Raw genomic sequence first — 25,416 nt, 5'->3', positions numbered from 1 at the left:
ACTAAGAATATAAAAACGTGTCCATTTTAAATTAATAATATGAAATCTACTTAATATGTTTGTTTGTATTTAATAACTTTTAATTTTTTACTATTACAGAATATTGAAGAGAAAATCTATGTCTTCCAAACACAACAGAATAATAACTTTAGAAATAATTTTTTTAGATACAAAATTTGTCAATTACAATTCCATCCTTTACGAAAATCAACTGTTCCAACAAGATTAAATTAGAAACATTTAACGTCAGCTGTACTTTATCAAATGTTATGCATTGTGTTTACACGTATGTTTTCTTGATTCTTGTTTACGTTTTATAATTTTGTTTTTATATTTATTAGTTTATATTTTAAACTCTGTTTTTTTAGATTCCCTGAAATGATGAAGTGAAAATGTTTCTTTTTCCCCTCTACTATATATATATATATATATATATATATATATATATATATACTATATGTGATTCAATGTTTATTGAAATATATATATATATATATATATAAAATAGAGGACAATGTTTTGCTTGTTATCGGACATTTTGTAATAAATGTAATGAGAACATTGATATCCGACAAGACGGGTAACTGAACTGAAAATGTTGATGTCAACACTTAATGTTAACCAGCTGGATTACTACCCTCGTGCTTTCTTATTGCGTAACTTGCGCATGCGCACCTCAGGCGCGGAGTCTCCCCACACTGATACGGCTTCCACTGAACTGCCTTATATGCGCTTTCATTATCAAGGTAACAAAGGCTTCTTTCTGCACGGTTCTAAGAACCGTATTCATCTGAGACGTGTCTAAGATTATTACCTCTTCTACACACAACAAGATATGTGTGACGTGCATATCCTAATCCAATTGGCAAAGGAATGAGGTGTCATATTACAGCTTCCCCTGTGAATACGTTAGAATTTTTGAGTATTTAGATCATTTAGAGGTTAAAGTATTTTGATGCATTTAAACATATAAGAAACTATGTCCTGTTATACATTTCTTAAGTATGTATAACTGTTAGGTAAATTTTAGAGGAATCAGCCTTTTGCAATCAATGCAAAAGATTTGAAAATGTTTCCATATCTTTACCAAGTATAATTCCAAGTCCTAACCACCCTTCTCACCAACCGTTAGTATGTATATCCTATTTTATCGGGAAACACATACTTTGTGTTAAGTTGGCTAGCCTTACTTATCCATAGAACGAAAAGTTCTAAGATGGCTGTGATATGCATTTACGTACCTATAGTTTGTTCCGGGCTTATTGAAAAATTATAGTCCAAAGTTAAAACTTTTTAGAATTTCTAATACATTTAATTAGTTTCCTTAACCATTAAAAAATAGTTTCAAGATGACGCCTATAGAGAGAGTTGAGAAAAGTTACATACCAGCAAATGTTTTTCGGCTAATCTCGCATCATACGTTAAAGATATTTCTTGGTAAATATAAACACTAGGATCTGATATTTTTGTGTCTCTTAAAATATTAAGATAAGGGCGATCAGGGGAATAGTCATATTTAAGAAACTAAGCAACTTAAAACTGATCTGGAAAATGTTTTACAGTTATAGGTTTATAAAAAAATATTTGCATACATATTTAATATCTCATAGGTTCCAAGATGGTGGTCGATCATTACTGGGAGGTATGGGATCAGGTTTTGCAATTATTGTAGTTAATAGAACCACAACGATATTTTAGCCGATTAAAGCTTTACCTGCAGTACTTATGTAATCTATGATCCCATGATGAGTTCTTATATTTATTAACTAATCATTTGCCAATATATGATCTAAGATGTTGAATTGAAACGTGATATGATTTAAGACATTTGCCATCGCTATATGTTACAAGCATGTAACACTACGTTTCAAGGATTGAAATCTATCCTCTTCTTCCAGTGTAAAAACTGGACACATGAACTTATACTTAAAACCTACAACCTACGTACGTTAATGTCTTTTCAACGTGCGACCACTCAAACATCATTCCTGAAAACAGCTTGAAGTCCAGACAGGAGAAAATGATTCCAGGCGTTGTCATTGCACAGAATTCAAGAGCATGAAGTGCCCACAAACACTCATACCAGCAAAGGTGGCACACCGGTGTTAGCCATTATAGTCTTAAACATTACAAGGTAGGAGAACGCGTAAAAGGATTCGGTGAGGTTGTATGAACAATTACAAGTCTATAGTTAGGCTACATGTTTTAATATTTCACCTGTTAAATTGGCATACGTTCATACTCAGTTTGTTAACAAATCTATTTATTTTGTGATTTTATAGTTGCCATAATGTTACTCATAAGAACAATCTCAAAACGCTCAGCCATATTCTATGGAGAGACTTGGACCATCATCGAATTCGATGTTGATTGAATAGAAAAAAGCTTTTTGTATATTCAAGTCTACAGGGCAGTTCATTGCGAACAGACATATACACAGACAAATGAGATTTTCCATCCCCTCAAGTAATAGTTTTCGTTTACGCTCAGCCATAAGAACAACATAATATTTCCTAAAAAAATCCACATTGTGAGTAATAAGGAAACCATTAATAATATCCATGAGTGCATCTTGGTTAGACAAGCCAAACTCATAGTCAATCAGTCAGTCTAACAGCCTGTGGGTGAGAAAGCCAACAACAACTGCACCTGTCAATCATGGCAACCACAAACCACCCTTTGCTCCCTCTCAGTTACACAAGCTAAACTCATAGTCAATCAGTCAGTCTAACAGCCTGTGGGTGAGAAAGTCAACAACAAATGCACCTGTCAATCATGGTAACCACAAACCACTCATTGCTCCCTCTCAGTTAGACAAGCTAAACTCATAGTCAATCAGTCAGTCTAACAGCCTGTGTGTGAGAAAGTCAACAACAAATTCACCTGTCAATCATGGCAACCACAAACCATCCTTTGCTCCCTCTCAGTTACACAAGCTAAACTCATAGTCAATCAGTCAGTCTAACAGCCTGTGAGTGAGAAAGCCAACAACAACTGCAAACTGTCAATCATGGCAACCACAAACCACCCTTTGCTCCCTCTCAGTTAGATAGCCAAATTCACAGTCAATCAGCCAGTCTAACAGCCTGTGGGTGAGAAAGCCAACACAAATTCACCTGTCAATCATGGAAAACCACAAACCGTCCTTTGCTCCCTCTAAGTTAGACAAGCTAAACTCATAGTCAATCAGTCAGTCTAACAGCCAGTGTGTGTGAGAAACCCAACAACAACTGCAACTGTCAATCATGGTAACCACAAACCACCCATTGCTCCCTCTCAGTTGGAAAGCTAAACTCATAGTCAATCAGTCAGTCTAACAGCCTGTGTGTGAGAAAGCCAACAACAACTTCAACTGTCAATCATGGTAACCACAAACCACCCTTTACTCCCTCTCAGTTAGACAAGCTAAACTCATAGTCAATCAGTCAGTCTAACAGCCTGTGTGTGAGAAAGTCAACAACAAATTCACCTGTCAATCATGGCAACCACAAACCATCCTTTGCTCCCTCTCAGTTAGACAAGCTAAACTCATAGTCAATCAGTCAGTCTAACAGCCTGTGTGTGAGAAAGTCAACAACAAATTCGCCTGTCAATCATGGCAACCACAAAACCATCCTTTGCTCCCTCTCTGTTAGACAAGCTAAACTCATAGTCAATCAGTCAGTCTATCAGCCTGTGTGTGAGAAAGTCAACAACAAATTCACCTGTCAATCATGGCAACCACAAACCAATCCTTTGCTCCCTCTCAGTTACACAAGCTAAACTCATAGTCAATCAGTCAGTCTAACAGCCTGTGTGTGAGAAAGTCAACAACAAATTCACCTGTCGATCATGGTAACCACAAACCACCCTTTGCTGCTCCCTCTCAGTTAGACAAGCTAAACTCATAGTCAATCAGTCAATCAGTCAGTCTAACAGCCTGTGTGTGTGAGAAAGTCCAACAACAAATGCACCTGTCAATCATGGCAACCACAAACCATCCTTTGCTCCCTCTCAGTTAGACAAGCCAAACTCATAGTCAATCAGTCAGTCTCACAGCCTGTGGGTGAGAAAGCCAATAACAAATTCACCTGTCAATCATGGCAACCACAAACCATCCTTTGCTCCCTCTCAGTTAGACAAGCTAAACTCATAGTCAATCAGTCAGTCTAACAGCCTGTGGGTGAGAAAGCCAATAACAAATTCACCTGTCAATCATGGCAACCACAAACCATCCTTTGCTCCCTCTCAGTTACACAAGCTAAACTCATAGTCAATCAGTCAGTCTAACAGCCTGTGTGTGAGAAAGTCAACAACAAATTCACCTGTCGATCATGGTAACCACAAACCACCCTTTGCTCCCTCTCAGTTTAGACAAGCTAAACTCATAGTCAATCAGTCAGTCTAACAGCCTGTGTGTGAGAAAGTCCAACAACAAATTCACCTGTCAATCATGGCAACCACAAACCATCCTTTGCTCCCTCTCAGTTAGACAAGCTAAACTCATAGTCAATCAGTCAGTCTAACAGCCTGTGTGTGAGAAAGTCCAACAACAACTGCACCTGTCAATCATGGTAACCACAAACCACCCTTTGCTCCCTCTCAGTTGGACAAGCTAAACTCATAGTCAATCAGTCAGTCTAACAGCCTGTGTGTGAGAAAGTCAACAACAAATGCACCTGTCAATCATGGCAACCACAAACCATCCTTTGCTCCCTCTCAGTTAGACAAGCTAAACTCATAGTCAATCAGTCAGTCTAACAGCCTGTGGGTGAGAAAGCCAATAACAAATTCACCTGTCAATCATGGCAACCACAAACCATCCTTTGCTCCCTCTCAGTTAGACAAGCTAAACTCATAGTCAATCAGTCAGTCTAACAGCCTGTGGGTGAGAAAGCCAATAACAAATGCACTTGTCAATCATGATCAGGCTTTGTTCTCTTGTGTACCTTCTCACTCTTGACCTTTAGTCAAACCTCACATGGTAGACCTGTATTGTTGTATGGGTTTCGTCATGTGTTTCAAAAAAATTGCTTGCAATACATTAAGAACTACACAGAATGTTTTTTCGTATTTTTGTGGGTGCATTCCTTTCTTGCAGTAATATATAATTGAAATAAAATTGAAGTTTTGAAAAAGTGAAGTTATTGAAAGTTTAATTTATGAACAATAATAATGTTCCAGATAAAGAAATTTTAGCACCTTTTTTGTTTACTTTGATAAATAGACAAGGAAACCTCTCACTGCACTAAATCCTAAAAGGACTTTGTGCTGCTTCCGAAGTGACTGAATATTCAGGATGGGTTAAGTTAAAGTTAGGTTATGGGCCATATCTTCTCAAGATCATATGTAGACTGACTTTCACCTTGGAAGAGGAGGTGGCAAGCTATTGTTTCAGCCTCTTTCAGCCAAAGAGGGTGAGGGAAGTCACACTCCTCGCACGTTTTCTAACCTTTAACATCAAGGGATTCACACCCACTGCAAAAGTCATCCACCGTAGTCAAATTGCGAGGACCTATCGATCAGCCCTTTTCACCCCATTATCTAGACATTTGCGGTTACGATATGATGCTACTCCTGGACAACAATTGGGTTGCCCACATTCAAGGGACACATCTGTGTTTGCTGTGCCTAGTAAAGGTTTAACTGACAGGTATAAACCATCCAGAAGTGAATCCTCCCCGGTAACTTGAAATACAAACTTGTAAAGTTGTGTAAAGGTAAAAGTGTTTTTAATACGTACATATTTTGAACTGTTTAATTTGTTCGATATGGTTGCTTTTTTACAATGTAGTGGATAACACTTATACAGAGATGTACAATCTAAAGTTTAAAGATGCTGGAATCTTTGTCTAAAGATTGTGATTGACGATGACAATCTTTAAAAGATAATAGGATTTCGAGTATTTGCCATCGTTATATGTTAAAAAATGTATGACACTGAGCTTTGAGAATTCAAACCTACACTTTCCTCAGGCGTAAAGTATACAAAATCTTTTCTAACGATTGATTCTTTCAGTCACGCCATTTTTTAAGTTGGGTTGTTGAGCTGAATTTTGTAATAACACAGTAAATTGGTTACCTTTATTAAATAACATAGTGTAGGATTTTCTGCAATTTGTTATTTAATTTCTTTCTCATATATTTTGCCGAAAACGTATTTGTAATAAAAAAAAATTACATTTACTGTCCAGCAAAAATATTTTTTGGTACAACCCAAGTAATATTTTTTCAGGAAGATGTCCTTACGCAAGTACCATTTTGGTTTTTTTTGTACAAGCATCGACTGCAACTGAACAAAAAGGCCGATTTTTACCAAATTAGGCCATGCTAATTAACGAATAAACTTTTTACATTTTGAAAATACTTATATTTTAAAAATAAAAGATACGTTTTGCTCAGTACAACAAGGAAACATTTCATATTAAAGACGTGTATTAGTCCTTATATACAGTTCATTAGATAATCAAGAAAGTAATAAAAACTGCTTGTAAAAATCTCGTACAAAAATTGTAAATGATAAAATTTTTAAAAGATTAAATTTTTGTTTTGGATGGAACTAAACTCTAATAAATCTGATGGGGACTATCTGTTTATGGTAGATAAATTTATATTCGGAACTCACATGAATATAAGTAACCTTTTTGTCTTAAATTTTTATATTTTTTAACGAATAAGTAACGTCCTTATCCAAAAACTTAATATTTCAAGTTTTTAACGTTTTAGTGATGATTGTAAAACGTTTGCTCCATTAAACAATGTTGTAGCCAATTAAATAATCAAAAGCATCAGAATAACTTTAAAGAACAAATATTCTTTTTTAAATTAATTAAATTAATGGAAATTATACAAAATATTTAAAACATATCTCACGGAATGTTTACGTGTTTCAGGTTCAACAAAATACGAAGTTCAAATTGAGATGGTTTAAACGTTGACACAGTTCATTTTCATGTTGGTACATTGCAAACTCTTTATAAAATACCTCAAAAATATCTAAAATGTCTTGGTAAAAGTAAAGTATCCCTTTACATTTTACTAGCGAGTCGATTAATTTATCTACGTCGTCTGCCGATATAAACTAACACTACTTGTAACGCTGTTATTAGTATCGTGGGAGGGGATGTTACAACTAAGCCAGTTACAACAAGATGTAGTTGCATGTTTTGCATGTTCGACATCGTTACGAGTAGAGGCTTCGCGCTCACCGCTAAAATACAAATGTCTGTACTACTGAGTCATGTATGGCAAAGGAATCGGTAGATCGTGCATTACAGTAGTATTAATGATTCAGTGCCTGGCGACCATCCTTGGGGCCTGTTTTATTTCTTAAGGAGATAAAGCTGCTTTGAATCCCTTTGGGGGGAGAGAAGAATACAACCGTTGTTTTATTGTTACAATTGTCATAGCATTGATAACGTTGCTTAAAAAAACTATAACTTCTCAGTTATTGAGGTTTTTTGTACAAAAGATTTGGTGATTAGCAATGAATACTCATTTATAGTAGCCTACACCCGAATAAGCAGTTCATTTATCTGTGGTTATGGTGGTGAAAGAGGTACTGTGTGTACTGTCAAGGGAATTACTTCCATCCTCTCTGTATTATCAGATCAAATTCATATCGTGATAACAACTTGATGAGTGGTGAGAGAGGTACTATGTGTATCACAGGAGTAATGTTACTTGTCACTGTCAAGAAAATTACTTCCATCGACTCTGTATCATCAGGTCAAATTCATATCGTGATAACCACTTGATTAGTGGCGAGAGGGGAACTGTGTGTATCACAGGAGTAAAGTTCCTTGTCACTTTCAAGAGAATTACTTTCATCGACTCTGTATCATCAGGTCAAATTCATATCGTGATAACAACTTGATTAGTGGCGAGAGGGGAACTGTGTGTATCACAGGAGTAAAGTTCCTTGTCACTTTCAAGAGAATTACTTTCCATCGACTCTGTATCATCAGGTCAAATTCATATCGTGATAACAACTTGATTAGTGGCGAGAGGGGAACTGTGTGTATCACAGGAGTAAAGTTACTTGTCACTGTCAAGAAAATTACTTTCATCGACTCTGTCTCGTGAGGTCAAATTCATATCGTGATAACAACTTGAGTGCTGTTGATAAGGAACTGTGTGTATCACAGGAGTAAAGTTCCTTGTCACTCTCAAGAGAATTACTTCCATCGACTCTGTCTCGTGAGGTCAAATTCATATCGTGATAACAACTTGAGTGCTGTTGATAAGGAACTGTGTGTATCACGGGAGTAAAGTTCCTTGTCACTGTCAAGAGAATTACTTCCATCGACTCTGTCTCGTGAGGTCAAATTCATATCGTGATAACAACTTGATTAGTGGCGAGAGAGAACTGTGTGTATCACGGGAGTAATGTTCCATGTCACTGTCAAGAAAATTACTTTCCATCGACTCTGTATCATCAGGTCAAATTCATATCGTGATAACAACTTGATTAGTGGCGAGAGAGGAGGAACTGCGTGTATCACGGGAGTAAAGTTACTTGTCACTCTCAAGAGAATTACTTCCATCGACTTTGTATCATCAGGTCAAATTAATATCGTGATAACAACTTGAGTGCTGTTGATAAGGAACTGTGTGTATCACGGGAGTAAAGTTCCTTGTCACTCTCAAGAGAATTACTTCCATCGACTCTGTCTCGTGACGTCAAATTCATATCGTGATAACAACTTGATTAGTGGTGAAAGAGGAACTGTGTGTATCACGGGAGTAAAGTTCCTTGTCACTGTCAAGAAAATTACTTCCATCGACTCTGTATCGTGAGGTCAAATTCATATCGTGATAACAACTTGATTAGTGGCGAGAGGGGAACTGTGTGTATCACGGGAGTAAAGTTACTTGTCACTGTCAAGAAAATTACTTCCATCGACTCTGTATCGTCAGGTCAAATTCATATCGTGATAACAACTTGATTAGTGGCGAGAGAGGAACTGTGTGTATCACGGGAGTAAAGTTACTTGTCACTCTCAAGAGAATTACTTCCATCGACTTTGTATCATCAGGTCAAATTCATATCGTGATAACAACTTGATTAGTGGCGAGAGGAACTGTGTGTATCACGGGAGTAATGTTCCTTGTCACTGTCAAGAGAATTACTTCCATCGACTCTGTCTCGTGAGGTCAAATTCATATCGTGATAACAACTTGATTAGTGGCGAGAGAGGAACTGTGTGTATCACGGGAGTAAAGTTCCTTGTCACTGTCAAGAGAATTACTTCCATCGACTCTGTCTCATGAGGTCAAATTCATATCGTGATAACAACTTGATTAGTGGCGAGAGAGGAACTGTGTGTATCACGGAGAGTTCCATGTCACTGTCAAGTTGTCTGATCAGTGATATTACTTGTGTACAACTGTCACTCTCAAGAGAATTACTCCATCGACTTTGTATCATCAGAGCAAATTCATATCGTGATAAAAACTTGATTACACTGTGTGTATCACGGGAGTAGAGTTCTTGTCACTGTCAAGAGAATTACTTCCATCGACTCTGAGGTTAAATTCATATATCGTGATAACAACTTGATTAGTGGCGAGAGAGGAACTGTGTGTATCACGGGAGTAAAGTTCCTTGTCACTGTCAAGAGAATTACTTCCATCGACTCTGTATCTCAGAGCACAGATTCATATCGTGATAACAACTTGATTAGTGGCGAGAGAGGAACTGTGTGTATCACGGGAGTAAAGTTACTTGTCACTGTCAAGAGAATTACTTCCATCGACTCTGTCATCGAGGTCAAGATTCATATCGTGATAACAACTTGATTAGTGGTGAAAGCAAACTGTGTGTATTACGGGAGTTAAAGTTACTTGTCACTGTCAAGAGAATTACTTCCATCGACTCTGTATCATCAGGTCAAATTCATATCGTGATAACAACTTGATTAGTGGCGAGAGGGGAACTGTGTGTATCACGGGAGTAAAGTTCTTGTCACTGTCAAGAAAATTACTTCCATCGACTCTGTATCATCAGGTCAAATTCATATCGTGATAACAACTTGATTAGTGGCGAGAGAGGAACTGTGTGTATCACGGGAGTAAAGTTACCCTTGTCACTGTCAAGAAAATTACTTCCATCGACACTTTGTATCATCAGGTCAAATTCATATCGTGATAACAACTTGATTAGTGGCGAGAGAGGAACTGTGTGTATCACGGGAGTAAAGTTCCATGTCACTCTCAAGAGAATTACTTCCATCGACTCAATCTTGTGTTTTTAAATTCATATCGTGATAACAACTTGAGTGCTGTTGATAGAGGAACTGTATGTATCACGGGAGTAAAGTTCCATGTCACTCTCAAGAGAATTACTTCCAGTGACTCTATCTCGTGTGGTTAAATAAATTCATATCGTGATAACAACTTGAGTGCTGTTGATAAGGAACTGTATGTATCACGGGAGTAAAGTTCCATGTCACTCTCAAGAGAATTACTTCCAGTGACTCTATCTCGTGTGGTTAAATTCATATCGTGATAACAACTTGAGTGCTGTCGATAAGGAACTGTATGTATCACGGGAGTAAAGTTCCATGTCACTCTCAAGAGAATTACTTCCAGTGACTCTATCTCGTGTGGTTAAATTCATATCGTGATAACAACTTGAGTGCTGTTGATAAGGAACTGTATGTATCAAGGGAGTAAAGTTCCATGTCACTCTCAAGAGAATTACTTCCATCGACTCTGTCTCGTGAGGTCAAATTCATATCGTGATAACAACTTGATAAGTAGTAAAAGATGAACTGTGTATCACGGGAATAAACGTCCTGCACTTAGAAGAAAATTACATCCATCGATTCCATTTCGTGAGGTCAAATTAATATCGTGATAACACCTGTATTAGTTAGAAAGAGGGTCTTTACTCTTTTAGTAAACAAATATCCTTTAATGATAACGATTATAATCATCGTCCTAATATGACTACAAGGAGCCTAAGATTCATTCTGCATGAAATATGACTACAAGATTAATCTGCACAAAATATTACAATAAGCGTAAGATTCATTCTGCACGAAGTATCACTACACCGAGTGTAAGACTCATCTCGCCTGAAGTATAACGACGCCTTAATGTATCTCGCTCTTATGTATGCTCTTATTGACGTAGTTTAGGCCAGAGAATATAAACAGAATAATCTGTATAATTTAAAGTAGCAAATATGAACATTAAAAAAAGCCTGACGGAAAAACGGGCATAATATATTGGGTATTACTTTTGTACAGTATGTGTATAAAATAATTGTAAAGCAAGAGAAATGTTTTCATATACATTTCCTATTAAAACATGTAATTGTTATCACATTTCATTAAAAAAGTATCAGTCTGATGTTACAATACATGTCATTTACTTGAAAAGTGTTTAAGCTTGGTTGAAAAACTGACTAATATAATATTGCCTTAATGTTGTTATATTATATTAGCAATATATATCAACCTATGTCTTTGAGAAAGGCTTTAATTGGTGCCATTTTGTGATATTTGTAATATAATTAAGCCATTACTAAAACTCAGCACCACAGTTCCACTCCTGCCCCAAATAGTATTTAAGTTAGAAGTGCAGTAGTTTAGATAAAAATCACGCAATTTTCTTTTTAAATCCCGTGTGATAAACTCCTTTGTCCTTATAAAATCCAAACAACACGACGCTGTGCGTGTGGATCGTTAAGTAGGTAATGTGACATAACCCTGATCCACACAGAGCTCCCTCGCACGTGACTGTGTAAAGAAATGTACTGCTGCCTCGATTATATCTTCTGGAGTGTCTTCTATTTTCACAGTTGTACTACCTTAAATGTCTTGTATATTAAATAGTTCCTTTAGTAATGAACCACAACTTACACATTAAATGCTAATTAATGGAAACCGAATTAGAATTTCTAAAGCCGATTTTGAGGTAGTTTTTCAGGAGAGCGCGATTCCCTTTTTAATCTTATCCTGCCGGTCCTTATGGGCCACTGGCCTGTGCGAGGATCTTATCACAAAGAGTAGTGTGCGGAGTCGATACAGTACAAAATTGATAATACTGATCAGATAAAAAGTGCAGTGGTCATGAACAGGATTGGAACCGGATCTCCAAGTCAATGCCGATTAGATAGGAAATGCAATAAATTAATTGGTAGTTCGATATCTCTATCTCTACCTTAGACCCAAAATCCAACGCCCAAGACAACTCGGCAATCGGATCCCCCAGTCAGTGGAGACTAGATAAGAAATGCAATAAAGTAATTAGTAGTTCCATATCTCTATCTCAGACTCAAAGCCCAGCGCCCAAGACAACTCGGCAATCGGATCTCTCAGTCAGTGCAGACTAGATAAGAAATGAAATAAAGTAATTGGTAGTTCGATATCTCTATCTTATACTCAAAATCCAACGCCCAAGACAACTCGGCAATCGGATCTCCCAGTCAATGCCGATTAGATAAGAAATGCAATAAAGTAATTGGTAGTTCGATATCTCAATCTCAGACTCAAAGTCCAACGCCCAAGACAACTCGGCAATCGGATCTCCCAGTCAATGCAGACTAGATAAGAAATGCAATAAAGTAATTGGTAGTTCGATATCTCTACCTCAGACTCAAAGTCCAACGCCCAAGACAACGAGGCAATCGGATCTCCCAGTCAATGCCGATTAGATAAGAAATGCAATAAAGTAATTGGTAGTTCGATATCTTTATCTGAGACTCAAAGTCCAACGCCCAAGACAACTCGGCAATCGGATCTCCCAGTCAGTGCCGATTAGATAAAAAATGCAATAAAGTAATTGATAGTTAACAGTTATCATGGTTGTATACGCATAACAAAATTAGTGAAATCAATATAAAAAAGTCATTAAATGTACGAAAGGTTTACAAATAGTTATTACATTTTAAAAAATCTATAATTAGAATGTTTAGATTATGAAACCATCTCATATAACCATAAAATCGATCTCAGATTAACATCGCAGAAAGGATTTTCACCTCCTCTGACTGAGGAGGGAGACACGTAGGTACCGGCGGGTGGTAAAGAAGGAGGTATTTCGTGCCTCCAGGCTTCCCGTGTTAACTTAGTTCGAGCCGCCGGCAACCTGCAAACTTTAGTGACGTACATTCCTAGAACATAGACAACCCTTGCCTCCCAACTCGAGTTAGTCTCTGATTTAAATAAACAATTTTCCTAACTGTTGCAGCTAAAATGTTTGAAGATTGATGTAACTTCTTGTGTTTATCCTAATCCTAATAATATTATAAATGCCAAGTACCTATGTTTGTTTTGCTTTCACGTATAAACTATTCAACCGATTGTAATGAAATTGTCATGGGCATTCCTAGGGTCCCTAGGATGAACATAGGCCTATTCTTATTTCGTAAATCCTTCAGGGCTACGCCCTACCAGTCTTTAAAGTGGCCAAAATCCCGTCTTGGTCTCTAGAGTTCTGTAATTTGAATTCAAAGAGCCAGTTAAATGTATATAACTTTTACGTGTAAACATTTTATTATGACAGCACGACAATATGTTTAATCACTTAAACCAACATTTTCAATTTGTTTACATTTATGGAGTGAAAGCAAACAAAGGTAACAACACTTCTCATTTCAACATCGTGGCAGCATGGCAAACTCAAAATTGGTGTCAGAAATATAATTCACTTGCACCAGCAGCAGTCATAAACGTGCAACGCCCACTTGTAATGGGCGGGTAACTGCTAGCAGTGCAGATACAAGAGACAATGTAGTCTAACTTTCACTATACGTTTAAAGACTATTATGAAACCTATCTAAGTTGTCTTTTGTCGAAAGTAGGCTTCTCAGAACTGTGTATGTGTGTGTGTGTGTATGCATATTATATTCTTGCTCGCGAGAAAGGCAAAATCAGCTTTGGAACAAAACATACTAAGACCGCAGTAAATTAAAATGACCGTAAATGTACACTTTTTACATATTTTCTTGATTGTGGGAAGGAATAAAACTCAACTCTGGCGTCGGAAATACAATCCACTCGAACCAGAAATGCTCATACAGATGCAAACCCTGCGAAATTGCGTGCAAAGGAGCGGGTAAGTGCTAGTAAATTATAATAATGAGTTTATTATTATGACCATGGAACCCACTTGGTCAATCATTAATTACGTGTTTTATTATTAATTTAAGAGCTGTTTTCCCCATCCAGTCACAGGAGTCTTAGAGTTTATAAGCATGACTGAGTTTTCTATGCTACGGGTAACCACTGAAGTTTTTATCATCATATCAAAGTATGTTTTTATGTGATCAAAGTATTTCAAATTTGAAAAAGGAAATAATAGTGATATAGATGGCAAAGTTGTTTGCCATTAAAGAAGATTTCCCCATTAAGATTAAATTTTCCCCATATAGCTACTGAAATGATATCTTCTCTCGGTTCAGTTTTGTTTGTTAAACAAGAAGACAGGCAGGCTCAACTACGACTCGCAAAGCTACTTGTCCTGCAGTATACCGTGACTGGATGATGGACAATCAGGAAGTTTCATTCTATCAGTCTCGAGACATTGTTTCTGGGAAAGGTTTGCATGAGTTCACCCATTATAACCATTAGAACTAAAAACCACGCGCTATTGTATAAAGTTATCTTATTCCTATCTTACAGGTTTTTCCGGCCCACACCATATGGCAATTGCTAACACAATTATAGTCTTCAGATATTTCTTCAACGCTATCTTCACAATCAGTAGATTCAAAAACAGAAATTTCAAACTACACAACATTGAATTTACGTTTCATAATTTACATTTCATCATGGAAATTCAAAATTATGTCGAAAGTTCAGTATGATTACTTGAATAAAGAACTTTCTACAGCGATACCGAAATATCTCAAGATTAGAGTTGTGTGAAAAGATTTATTAATGAGACCTACTGCAAATGTAAGAAATATTATATCCCCTCTATTGTTTGTGTAAATTGTAACTCTAAAGTCGTACTAGATTACAGTTATTTAAACATTTTGTAACCAACATAAATATTTGGGAAATCGAGTAAATATGTCATCATCCGAAAGTCACTGTTAAAACTCATAAAATGCATGGCTATTTTAAAAAATAACTAGTGAATAAGCCGAAAAAATTAATAGTTATTAATTATTTTATTATTTATTATCGGTAGGGTGTGCCACTTTCCGAGCGGTGTAAGACGTCGGAAATTAAATCTGTGGCAGTTATAGCACAGGTTCGAATTCTGAATGTGACCGTATTTATTAATTTATCAGTACCATCGACCTTGTACTGTATCGACTCTCCCCCTTATCTCGTTTATAACATCCTCACACAGGCCAGTGGCCCATGAGGACGGGCAGAATAAGGCTTAAAAGGGAATTGGCCTCTCCTTACAAACAGTCTATAATCGTTAATTTTTATTTTTTGATCGTAAATGTCCAAAATAATTAAAGGACCATTGGTTTTACATAGTTATCTAAAATAACATTTATTCTAAAAAATGTTTTATTTCATCCCAAAGAGATGTAGATTTTCTGCAATTTATTCAGGTGTGTTTTACATTCTTGAATATACCTCACACGTTTTCTATGTATAAATTATTTACTAAACTTAATTCGTAGAACCATCATTTTATTTAAAGATATCGATAAAAATTTTCATTTTAATGGGAGTTCAAACATTAATGAACATAATCTACAGCGGCTGCTTAAAACAGTTTAAAAGCAAGTTTAATTCAGGACTGTTATAAGAGAACAAGCCACAGTAACAATATACTAGTTAGAACCATAAACATTAACAACGTAAAGTAACACTGATAAACTTGAACCTGTTGGTGTAGTGGAGGGTTCGGCTGAGAGCTCTAGGGCCTGACTTTAACGCGATTATGGACGAGAGGGTTCCCCAGAGCTAGAGGTCTTTAGGGACGAACGTTCCCTTTAGTTTAACACCGTGTAAGTAACTATTCCGCCTCTCTTATGAGAACTACAAACAGGGTATTTGTAGCTCCAAGGATATACTCTGTCTCTTTTACAGTTAAAACAATTTTAAATGTTGTATATGCTCAAGAATATATGTAGGTAACATTAAGTGATGAAATAAGTTTGAAGGTGAAAATTGTGGATGTGATTGAAGTGATTTCTTAAATATTCAAATAGGCTTTTACATTCAAATTGTGTTGTTTTTTTAGTTTAAGTTAAAAACCAATGCACCAATTCACACAGTTTATTGTCTATCGTATTCTAACTTCCTAACTTCCATTACATAGAAAAGGTTTAAGAGGTTACAAAACATTTTATTTTATAAACTGAGAAAAATATTTACAAAAACTGAAATACTATGTTAATAAAATTGTGTTCTCTAATTGGAATAGTGTCATTAATGAATTCATCCAAGATAGATTAGATAATTAGGCGCAACTAAATTTGTAAGCATGTAGGCAATAAATAATTGTTCGAATTAGTCTTTGAAAAGCGAAATTAAGTCTCTTAAGCGAAATTAAGTATCTTAATTTTATAACTGACAGCCAACATTGACGTGTGTGGTAGCACATTCATCCGGCAAGTGAGAGATCCGGGTTCGAGTCCCGGCGGAGGAAAGTACTTTTTGTGACTCAATGCTTATTGAAATTGAATTCGACTATTGCCATTTATAAAAAATGTAATTAATGTAAATAAAAGTCGTTTGATAGTCCGGTCAATTTAGACATTACCCTTGCAAATATTCCCAGAAAGGTGAAAATTTGTATAGATGTTAGGGACACCATTGTTATGAAATTGTGAAAAGTCCCCATCGATCCCATGTCTGCAAAATTTTATATTCAAGGTCAAATTTCACAAAAATAGGGTTTTTTGAATTTTTCAGCTAAACGGTTAGTTTATGAAAGAATATTTCAAAACAAAAATTGTAGATCATGCAATTATCTACAGAAATGTTTACTTATGCTTTTCTTTCATAACACTAACCATTTTGAGAAAAAACCATTACAAAATTTTCTTAAGCTGTATTGTCTATAATATGGACACGTTTCCACGCCACCTATGAGGTAGTTGAATCTAGCGCGATTTTTTTTAATGTGGTTTCCTCCGGTAGGCATATTCCACAGTCTATTCCCAGTAAAATTTAATGAATTTTTGGTTATTCTTCTTCTTTTCAGTCGTTGCACTCTTATTAGTGTGGTTGTCGATCAGGTACAGCTCGAGTGACAAGTCCCCATTATACTTGATTGTAAACATATTTCATTCATCATTATTGTCACTAATTATTTCCTCTTTTTCCCCTCCTTCCCCTTCTTCTCTCTCTCTATTTTCTTCTTCTTCCTCATCTTCTTGAGTAGACGTAAATTGTGCTAACAGCGATACATCAGTTGTTTTCGTCGTTCATGTAAAAACTTTCTTCTGTTGGAGATTCAACACTTGAACACGATTGGCCTTGACAAAGTGGTACACGCTAGTGAACAAAATAATTCTTAATAATAATAATAATAATAATACTTTTTTGCAGCCGCATCCTAAGTTACACCCCTTTTTGCAGATTGCAAAAAACAGAAATTAAGGAGGTTTTCTGGTGCAGGTTAAAGAAGTGTGTGGGTTGGTTCCAATGCATTATTGACATCCTTCCAACCCCATTATTCTGGGTCTAGTTGATTACCAAGCCACACCTGAACCTAGTAATATACAGGATAAAACTGTTGGTGAGCGGAAGCTGTGATTGGAGGAAGGCAAGCTAATTGCACATGTTTTTTATTACGTGTTTGTTTTGCAAAAGATAAGTAATGTAATTTGTCTATCAAAGTAATTTTTTGGAGCTCCATATACAGACAGAAGAAAGCAAATTTTCTCGTGAATAGTTGATATCTTGGAAAACTTGTGCACAAGTAATAAAAAAATTGTTGTTTTATTTCCCTTCGAATTATTGCCGATGTTTTATCACAGCCAGTCATAGCATGTAAAAAACTGTATATGATTGAACCGATTGATTATCTTCCCGAATAATTGCCGCCGCAGTTGATAGGGCCTTATTGATCTTCTTTGCCCTTAGGTTTTTTCAATCTAAGCTTGTGATTGATAATATATGATAATTAACAGAAAAACATACAATGTTAATTGTCCTAGTTTCTGAGTAATAATGACTCTATTTACTATAATTTAACTTCAATCGTAAATTTAATTTTCTTTTATCAACACTTACGTTTTTGCAAATATTTTCTAATTCTTCTAAACGTAAACTGGCGTCATCACTATTTTCAATATATGAAAATATTTTACCCCATGGCGAGATACAATGCTTCATCTTGAGGACGGCCGACTTAGTCTCCAGTGGTCGTCTTTAAAAATGATACAAAGCATTTTTTACATGATACATTATGGTACTTTTAGCTTCAGCAGTAACTAAATCGTGTTCAAACTCGATGCGAGCAACAATAGTTTTTGCGGTTGTCAACAGAGCAAAACTGAGCTGATTTCATAACTGAGTCTTTAAATGAAAGAGTTTCTAACGTTACAAATTTTACGTCGAGAGATCTGTGCTTGTTTCTTTTTGTATTCCTCACTCAACTCGTCGCCGAAAAATAAACAACAATTTTTAAAAAGAAAAATATGGCTCACTTACACGTGCTCTAGTACGAGGAGGACTTTTTGAGAGGTACTAGCTGATTACTCTTCATGTTGCCGTTTTTGCTGCTGCAATTGTAAACTTTCTATTGTATTGTTTGCGACACTGCACATGATTTCATTGTCACTGAATTTACATTCTTCAAGTAATCAGTAAATTGATTCCCCCCTTGCATACTCACGTTAAGTAACGTCTTCATGCCGCGATCAACAATAACATATTCACTTGAAGATAAATGGTTTAGTGCAAATAAAAAACTCTTGCGATACATTTGAGTGAATACAGCACAAACTTTAACAGAGAATATTTGAAATAACTATGTGTTTTCACTACGAAGGAATTTTCAACACTAACGGTGATTTAGGTGCAAAATCAAGAAAAGCAGGGTGGACGGAACGGTCACTCGAACATTGGAATGACAGGAAGATGTTGTTCAAAGGGCACTTGGTCCCTTAAAATTAGGGACTTCGTTTTTTTAATATCATATTTTTCAGAATTATCGGTCAATATGAATGTATTAGTCACGCAGACTTATAGTTTTTACTTATATTACACGCCCTATGATATCATAGGCAGCTTAGTCGTGCTTATTATGAACAATAAAGCGTAAGAAAGTTTGTAATTGTTTTTTTCTCAAAAATGGTTTAGTGTTATGATAAAAAGCATAAGGAGCATTTCTGTAGATGATTGCCTGATCTACAATTTTTGTTTATGATATTTTTTTCATAAAACTAACAGTTTCGCTGAAAATTCAAGAAACCTATTTTTGTGTGAAATTTGACTTTGAATAAAAATTTTTGCAGACATGGGATCGATTCGATGGGGACTTTTCACAATTTCATAACAATGGTACCCCTAACATCTATGCAAATTTTCAGCTTTCTGGGAATTAATGCAAAGTTTACCCCTATTTTTTTGGCTAAATTGACCGGACTATGACAGGTATTTGGTCTTCCGATAGTAAATAACTGTTTTGCTCCACGTTATTCCTGTCAAAGATCATCTAACATTTTTATTTATCGTTTTTTTAGGAAAAAAATTGTGTTTCTATAATATTTTCTTTTCTTTACATTATTACTTAGATGATATTACATTTACATATATAAATATTTATATAGTTCGACGGTCAATTCGTAGTTAATAAATAGTAACTTCATTACGAACTAAACGTACAGTAAGAGAAATACAGCGACCAACAGCAGAACCAACACCTGAGCCTATTTCTCAATTTGACTTGAGTGCAGTGCCGTTTTAATTTATGCACCAAGTTCAGCTCTCCAGAGCCGTCGCCATTAATATTCAAGACGTTTGTAGACACTTAAGTTCACGGTGATAAAGTAGCCTTCCGCCGACTTTTTAGTTAAGTGCTCCTCCAATATGGTAGAATATGGTAGCATTCAATAACCGATACAATACCGGTTCCTTGTGGTGCAAATAACAACCGGTTTTGTTTAGTACTGAATTATATTACACATATTTGTAGTCAAGTAGAATTTCGATTAACGGAAGTCCGAGTAATTGAATCAATTCTAAGTTCGTGTTTCACCTACATGAATAAAATGAATATAAATAACAACTGTACAGACATTATTTTTAATATAGTATCAAAAATTTTCTGGTACACTCCCTGATTAGCACATGAGTTTTTGGTTTAGAAATATGTTTTTTAATTTCCTTAATAACCGAATTGTTACTAATCGAAATATCTCCATCCCATTTCTGTTATAATTCACTATTATTGTATTTTATTTCATAATTTAGTTTTGACTACTAGCGACTCTCGCAAATCCTAAAAAAAATAAAAATAAAATAAAGTTTTCAATATTAGAAGACTATATTTACAACAATATTTACGACAATATTTACAACAAACCCACATTATCTCAGTGTTTAATCTATTAAAAACGTATACAAAAAAGGTCTTCCTCAACCGAAAATGAGATGGATTTTTAGCCTTGAATTTTGTGTTCAAGCGTAAGGAAATGAATTATTACAGCACATTAAGTATAGGGATGAAAATTAGTTTTACGGTCGTTAATCTAGTAAATATTCTGTCTGGTTTTTTTATGTGAGAATTAAATGTTATAACGTCGTCGGCGATGCATATACATAATTTACATTTGGATTTATTTTGTGAAGTAGCAAACAAGACGCGCAAACGATTTATATTTGTTATAAATATTGATGTACCGAATAATAATCATAATAAATTTAGAAAAAATTAAAAATTATGTACTATTTTACCAAACCGAAGTTAAGGCTAAGAAGCCCTCTTTATCATTTACTTGGGGACCGACGACTTCAAGATGACCACCACCAATGGCCGGGCAGGCGTGCTGCTTGCAAGGACAGGATCGCTCAGCGGTCACCCATCCAAGCAGCAGCCACGCTCGACGTTGCTTGATTCGGTTATCTCGCGATAACCGGCGTGAACGCTACACTACGCCATTGGCAAATGTGAGAGGCGAAAATATAATCTCATGAATCAAAATTATTTTGCTATTAAAACTTCTATTTCAGCCTCCTAGATCGTTTTAAAATTATTTTCGACATGATTTTGTAATCACTTTTCAGTTTCATTGCAGTAGTTTTACTCCTCCTATTGCACTCTGATTTCTTAAGCAAATCACCGTGTGTATATGTACAATTAAAAATATACAGGCGCAATTCTTAACTTTTGTTTGCAAAAATACGTATGAACGTTCCAATTTAATGACATGTTAAGGAAACTTTTGTTAAAATTAACCGAGGTGCAAAGTTCAGAGCAAATCCGGTTTCTATAAAGCTACACTAGAAATCGTGTGGTTGGAAAGATTTTAAACCGATAACGTGGGATGTAGCCTTCATCTCTAGTAATCTGAGTGAATGGATTGGGAATCGCCTTATTCTTTACCACATGTAGTGATTGGCTAGTCTTCTATGACGACTATGGGGGGTCGATATTGATACAGCGAGAATGGGATCGTTAAAGTTACTTAAATATATTTGTGCTTAATATATTAAATATATTTGTGCTTAATATATTAAATATATTTGTGCTTAATATATTAAATATATTTGTGCTTAATATATTAAATATATATGTGCTTAATATATTACATATATTTATCAATGACACTTTATATATTGTTGTATACATTGAGAATTAAATAATCGAGTATAAAATAAACCCATTTGATTTGGGGTGTTTAAAACTTGTATTTATTAACTTTTCATGCTGGTACACTCTACAACCTTCCTGTGGTAAAAGCATGCATAAGTATTAATTTTGAACACTAATGTTAAATGTTTTTAGTCGATTTCTCTGTGACGTAACTAATGGACGTATAAACACACGTCTTAAGGCATGAGCTTAGAAATGATTTAACTCCCCTTAATGGAATTTATTTATTGGCACACAACGTATACAATATTCATTAATAAAAACATGCCTTATCATAAATAACCCTACTGCCTTCCTAATTCCGAAAATAAACAAAAAGAAATGAATTAATAATTTAAATATAATTAATTTAAACAAAAAGGTTTTTTTCAGGCTAAGCTTTTGAAAGTATAATCACTCTACTGGCGTTAATCTTGTTAAAAACTTTAGAATATTGTTTCATGGACTAAGCAGGCCAAAAACTATTAGCAAGTAATGGTATATTTCTTTTCCTTACAGACCACAACTCTATGTGTGTTTTTTTAATTAAAAAATAATATTCTTAAGTAATCAACCAATTTTAACCAAACCGTAACTCTTTCTGTTAAGATCCTTGAGTAAAAAGGTTTGGTCAGATTTGGAAATTAAATTTCGAAATGGCGGTCATAAAATATATCACAAAATGTATTCGTTTTACAAACAACTTACTCACTAACAGTGTGTAGACAGTTATTATAGCATATATAACGTTAGTTATAGTTTTTACATCGTATAATAAATAACTTATTGTAGTTTTAGTACACACATATCCTGGTGTCACGTTCCTTTACAGTAAAATGTTGCTTTAACAATTGGACGATTAGCTGTGCTATTGTCATTAAATATTTGTCTTTTTTAAATTTTAGAATTATGTCGTTACTAATACTTCCTAGGAATCCTTGTCCTAAGTTTGTAGCGAGGGTTTTGATACACCCTGTGTAGGATTATCGTACAAAAAGTAAATAAAAATATTTTTTTCGATGGCATTATCTGTTACCAAGTAATTATTTCTTTATTTTCAATTAATAATATCCATTAACTTGACATTTTGAGCACACAAAGCTAGAGGGAAGGAGATAAATGTGTGAGCGATAGAGCAGAGTGTGTGACAGTCCCGAATGTGTTGGGCCGGCTCCAGATGCCGAGAACTGTCCCTGATAGTCCGGTTATGGCCCAGATTGTAGGCTATCAGGCGGCTATAACCTGTGGCCCGGATACATCGGCCCGCCCGCATCACTTCAACTGTTGCCGCGTGTTTTGTTGCCAGCCATTTTTATCAAAAATATTACGTAACGTAAACATTATTTTATGACTAAATCCACTAATGCTAGTTTTGATTCTGGAACACATGTTATCCTGTGAAAATAATACATTATATATATATATATTATTAAGTATATATATATATATATTATATATATAATTATATATATATATATATATATTATTAATATATATATATATATATAATTTGGTGGAAGGGATAGGTAATAAATAAATATATATATATATATATAGGAATGGTCATTTAAAAATACAGTTTCGTTACCTAGATGTGTTCGGGGAATGAGTTAATAATCTTTCGGTTCTTGGTAGAATACTATTTTTGCAACTTTTTGCAGTTATGTTGTTTTGTATTTATTTATGATTTTAAGTATGACGAGACAATGAAGTCGTCGTTTTAACGGCAATAAAGTATGTTTAAAATAAACATGTCATAGCACTATAATTTTTTTTCATAATTACAATTAACGAATTAAGGAGTACAAACTCTTATGTTTTAGTAAAAAGTCTCTTAATAGTAATATTATTAATGTATTTTATTTGATACGAGTATTTTCCTTATTATTATTAACGTCTCAACAGGTTCTTAAAATCATTCGTTCTCTGTTTATTTGTTCGTCTGCGCGATAATTCTTGATAGAAAAGTCCAAAGTACATCATAGGTCCAAGGGAAAACGCTATCGATTTTGGGCTTAAACGATCCCAGGGCAGAACATCACTGATTACGTCTCCCTTATCGCAACAAGAAAAATGCAGAATAAATAAGTTAGTAAAAACCAAAAGTAATAATTAATCTATGCTGCAAAGTGAATAAGATGATAATTTTTAGAAATTTACCAACACGTTGTTTTTACATCGTTGGATTAATTCGCTTGATATAAAAATTGAAACGTCTGCAATAGAACTAAACGATTTTCCAGTTCTTTCAACATTCCTTTGAATCGATTTATTTGTGTAATATGTCAAAATAAACACATTTCTACCAGAGAATTGTAGTTGGCCTACGAAGTTCACTAAAGTAGTATCTATTTATTATACTGTTTATCCTCTTCCATTGATGTAAATACACACGAAACATATTATGAATATCAAAAGTGAAAGAATTTGAAGAGAGGATTTCTCGTACCCACGATATTGACCTCACACGTGGAACGGGTAGAAAGACTTGACCCCACTCGATTCCCGCGACCCCTTGGTCACCTAGGGAACTTACTGTTGCTGCTTCGGAGAACCTAGTAATGACTTCCCTAAGCAATTGAATCTTAAAAGCGTACTTAGTCTCAGTGCTGTAAAACTATAGAATTATTTTGCATTTCGTAGATAGCATTAGTTACGGACAATTATCCAAAACGAATAATTAAAAAAATTAAAGCCGTCTACGTATAAGCGTAATACATAAAAATCTAATTATCTGGGTCAGTAAATCCACAAAAACTCACTACAGAATAACAGAATTGTCTTGCAGAAAGGACCATGGTTTCAACTGATTCTTGAGATTATTCTAAAAGTTGAGACAGACTCCTTCGCTAAATTTCAGGATTCATTTGGTTTAACTCACTCGTTTTAGATCATTAGATTAATAGGAAGTAACGTTTTCTGTAATGAAATTTTGAAAACGAAGCTAAAACAACATAAAATACTCTTCTGATTAAGTAATTATATTTTTCTGAAGTCTTCTTTTAGTTAAATGTTAATATAATTTCTACCAGCTTCTTCTTAACGGAATATAATACTTAATTTATAAACAAACGTTCCAATAATTATGAAATTTTATTTTTGTGAGGTCTTTCGCGTTCAACGAACACATCATCAGACCCACATAACTGAAATAAAAGTGGTTAAAGTAATAATGCAAACAATTATTTAGACTTAAATAAAAACACATGTCATTAAAAATACAAAGATATACAATTTTAAAGTCCAGGAATTATGTCCTGTGTACATGTAGAAATTTTATAAAAGGCAATAAAGGTGAATTTTGGATAGATACAGGATCATTATTTACTAAATCATTTTGGTTCTTCTATATAAAAATCGTTTCGTAAGCATTGATAAATGTTTTATTTTGGATTTCTTTTAATAATTTTACTTGCGAAAAGCAGTGTTCAGTACGAAGTGCATGTTTTGCTGTGACCGATCTTCCTTTTGTTCATATTTCAGACATGCTTTATGTTCCTTGACTCTCTTTTTTATCTTCCTTTTTGTTTGGCCAATGTATTTTAAATTATCGTTGTCACCATTAATTTGATAAATTCCAGATTTTTATTGTTAATATGTTAACAAAGCTAAATTATGCAAATTAAGATGAAATAGTTTAAGTTTTTTTTTTTAAATAAGTATAGAAGTTATTTAGAGTTAAAACTGAATGAACAGCCAAATATCTTT

Source organism: Homalodisca vitripennis, chromosome 2 (assembly GCF_021130785.1).
Source record: "Homalodisca vitripennis isolate AUS2020 chromosome 2, UT_GWSS_2.1, whole genome shotgun sequence".
Taxonomy (NCBI): domain Eukaryota; kingdom Metazoa; phylum Arthropoda; class Insecta; order Hemiptera; family Cicadellidae; genus Homalodisca; species Homalodisca vitripennis.
This window is presented reverse-complemented; position numbering follows the sequence as displayed.